This window comes from Siphateles boraxobius, unplaced genomic scaffold, assembly GCF_051911475.1.
Source record: "Siphateles boraxobius isolate OS27281-9 unplaced genomic scaffold, OSU_SipBor_1 46, whole genome shotgun sequence".
Taxonomy (NCBI): Eukaryota; Metazoa; Chordata; class Actinopteri; order Cypriniformes; family Leuciscidae; genus Siphateles; species Siphateles boraxobius.
In genome coordinates, this window is record NW_027509097.1 from 18430419 (window position 1) to 18434259 (window position 3841).

The following is a 3841-nucleotide window of genomic DNA, read 5'->3' on the forward strand; positions in this document are numbered from 1 at the left end:
TTTGTGTGTTTTTCCGCAGCATTCACACTGAAAACCAATGCTGCCACTCAGTCTTTTTGCCACTTGTGGGCGTAACTGCAGTAGCTCCCGCCAACGGTGACGTCACGTGCATTCCCTCTATACGCATGTGTTCTGTATCTGTCCCGTATTCCACTCCGAGAAATCTGTTCACCCTATTTCAAATACAACATTCTTTCTCGGCAAGCAATACTTCTCAAGTGCAGTTACAATATCTTGCATTGTTTCCTCATCCTCTTCGGGCTCAACGGACAGCGAATTGTACACTTCTAAGGCCTCCTCTGCTAATGCATGTAGTAGAATGGCTATTTTTACCTTCTCACTTTTTGAGTCTGATCCTGTAGCAGTCATGTAAATGTTGAACCGCTGTATCCATCTCCTCCAATTTTAGAACGAAATAGCCTTCCCTAAATTGCAGACAGCTTTTTACTGGAAGAAGAGTCAGTGTATGAGTATTTGTAAAATGTTTCCCAGTTCTTTTGAGTTTAATGTGAGGCCAAATATTCACTATGCATATGTGACGGAGCGGTAAAGGATTTCAATAAGTTACTTTGCTTATGGTGATTATTGTCGACTACGCCACCCTGAATAAATCAGGGAATATCTAAAGAACCCAGCAGTTAGCATTATGTCACACAAGTTCGTGTGTGTCAGGGAGGTTAGAGACAAGAGTACAACTTAATTACAAACAAAGGTCTTTTATTGACATACAAAAATAGTTAAAAACAGTATCTTCTCTTAAAACAAGGGCGCACAGCGCTCAATGCACAGATGTCAAGGCACAAAAACAGGTGCTTACAGGGGGGCAATATGACTGGCACACACCAACATAGTCCTCTACCCACAAGGGTAGGAGGAGTTTCAGTCAAACAGAAAGTAAAACAAACCAACCAGGCTGAGCCTACAGGCGGAAGGACCACTTAATGGCTTTTCCAAAAGCGTAATTCTACTCACACCCACACACGTCACCGTGCACTTGGATCATACACGCAAGCACTCCAAAAGTGTCACCCACTGCAACACTACCACCACCACAATGCACTCGAAGGTCCTCCCGCCTGGTCACCTTAGTTCCTGGGAGAAAACAAGATAACAGCTGAGTTTGGTAAAACCCAAAAATAAATAGCCAAAAGAAAATATAATAATCAAGGTCAGCAACGAAACACAAAAATAATTACAGAAACAAAATCTAAACAAAATACACACAGCTAACCTAAAGAAACAGAACAGAATCACAGCAGATAGAGCTGGTGCAGCACACACACATACATGCATTCGCGCGTGCACACACACACACACACACACACACACACTGGTTCTCGTAAAAATAACAGTCAATTATTATTGATCATAACTTTTCTATCACATTAAAAACGAAAGGAAGTAGACGATACAAATCCTGTGCCCTTATAAATTCCTGCCGGCACGATCAGGAGGGCAGCTTAAGCACCGTGGTTATCCGGGTGAACTCTAATTCATAGGAACACGGAAGAACCAGAGGGAGACTGTGCAGGGAACCAGTAAAATGGTCCCGAGGACGAAAGGGAGGACCTGCGTCTCACGAACGCCTTAAAGAGAAGCAACGATATGTTAGTACCTCTCTTTCCACTACAACCTTCCAGACATCTTACATGACACTTACCAAAAGACGACATCAACCCACATATAATCCCCACAGGCTACTATTTACCGCGATCATCACAACCACCGATTAACTGGGGTACAGGAAGCAACACATTAACAGTGACATAGCGATTCAGTATACCACACGCCATCATAACCACCACTCCATACAGGGACAGTTACATACCTGAAGGGTGGGCAAACACCCATTCTGAGCTGATGAAATGCACCGTCGGAAAACTGCTTAAATGAAACGCTACAATTAGAGGATAACACATATCAGTAGCGTTCTAAACGCACGATTCAAACCACCCGCTACCAGCACATACCTGAGGCGATAGTGGATGACGCAGGAGGGGGAGGACAAGACGTGACGCATCTCAGAGTACAGCCAACCAGCATTAAATAGACCGTACTCTTTCCTGATAGGACACCAGAACTGTCACTCACTTAACTAATTCTGCCACACATATTTAACAATATTCCCGAGAGCCCAATCACCCCCGAGTAGTACAAAACGAGCCTATGGTACACAAAGTACCTTGGTCTGCTAAATTTGCATCGCGAGCTCCGCCACACTGTGTGGGTATATAGGGAGCAGTGCGTGCATTCTCGCATTCAAGGTTTCGCTTCGGAGCCCAGCATTACTATGCTCTACGATCACTTATCGAGTCTCAATCTACGAGTCAAGCCTCTACAGTTCAGTGTTGTTTGACGGCGCGTTCAGCAGGATCACTAAAAGAGCCTGTTTCCTGCTTCCTGCTGCTGCAGCAGATCTCACTATATATCTTGGACGCTGTGGTTTTGATCTCCCCTGTGCACTTTAGTAATGTTGAAAGAGAAACATTTTTCTAAAAGAGCTGCACGGGTGCGTCTTTTTGAAGATGTCACTTCGCCCGTGTGTTTCTGGGTGCGTTTTCTGCCTCCGTATGACAGTCCCGTGCACTGTCTCACGTGCCTGGGCTTTCAGCACGCTGAGGCTGCGTTCATGGACGAGTCATGTACCCATTGCGGGAGGATGACCATCACGATGCAGCAATCAAGACTCAATGACCTCAGATGAGGTAGAGTCCCCTCTGCCATAGCACACACCACTCTCTTGCATCGCAAACTGTGGGGCTTCAGAAAGAGATTGCTGGCTCCTCTCTGCAGCGACCCAGCGTTTAATTCGGGCCTCCGGCGGATGATCACTTGTCGATCACCGCATCACAAGGTGGGCTTGAGTCCTCTGGAGATGAGGATTCGGCTGAGTTGCCTCCCTCTGGGACGACAGCGCTGCCCGGGTCTGATCCAGAGAGCTGAGAGCATCGGGCTCGAGTGGAACCCTCCACCGTGCCCTGAACGGTTGAGGCTAGGTGACTGGTTATTGGGGGCGGCACGCGCTGATCGTCAGCGCCCACCTTCAGTTCTTTTTTTCCGGGAAGTGCATGAGGAAGTCACCAGTTCGTGGAGGGCACCTCTGACTTCACTGCCCTTGATGGATGGGCAGCCAAGGGGAATGCAGGGGTACCCCTAGTGGAGCGCTCTGTTGCCATGCAACTGTGTCCTCAGAGCACCTCCACCTGGCGTGGCAACCCCAAGCACCCATCCAAGGCCTGTAAGTTCTCGTCCAAGCTCCTGGCCAAGGCTCACAGAGCTGCGGGGCAGCCTGCTTCCGATTTGCATGCCATGGCCATCCAGCAAGTGTACAAGGCCAAAGCGCTTAAACAACTGCACGAGGGCAGTGTGACCCAGAGCTCATGCAGGAAGAGCGCACTGCTACCGACCTCGACGAAGGTCACTGCGTGGTCTCTGGGCCAGGTAATGTCCACTCTGGTGATCCAGGAATGCCATCTATGGCTTAACCATGTGGAAATGAGGGGGTCCGAGCGAACCCGGTTCCTGGCGATGCAGTCGAGGACTTTGCCCAGCAGTTCTTGACCAGCCACAAGCAGTCTGAGGCAATCAAACATATTCAGCCACCTCAGCCTGTGTGCCCCCCTGCGGCCTCTTCCGCTCCCTCATGTCCACAGCAACAGCCTTCACCCAGGCTGCAGCGTGGAGATGGTTGCAGGAAGGTGGCGCAGCCCGTCTCTGCCCCTAAGCCTAACAAGTGGCAGGCAAAGTGGCGATCCTGAGACGGGCAACTCGGAGCTAAAGTCTTATGTTCTTCAGGAGATGGTAGCAGGACCACTTCGTCCCCTGGAGGAGGGCCGGGGGA

The 3841-nt window shown here is 49.1% G+C and overlaps 1 long non-coding RNA gene across 1 annotated transcript; it reads right to left on the reverse strand.

Annotated features, from left to right (window-relative positions):
- Positions 1–700: 700 nt before the first annotated feature.
- LOC143710205 (uncharacterized) lies at positions 701–1960 on the reverse strand. Its single transcript, XR_013194480.1, has 3 exons — positions 1829–1960; positions 1661–1733; positions 701–1586 (listed from the first exon to the last, which is right to left on the reverse strand). It is a non-coding gene; the product is annotated as an uncharacterized LOC143710205 (long non-coding RNA).
- Between the last annotated feature and the right edge of the window lie 1881 nt (positions 1961–3841).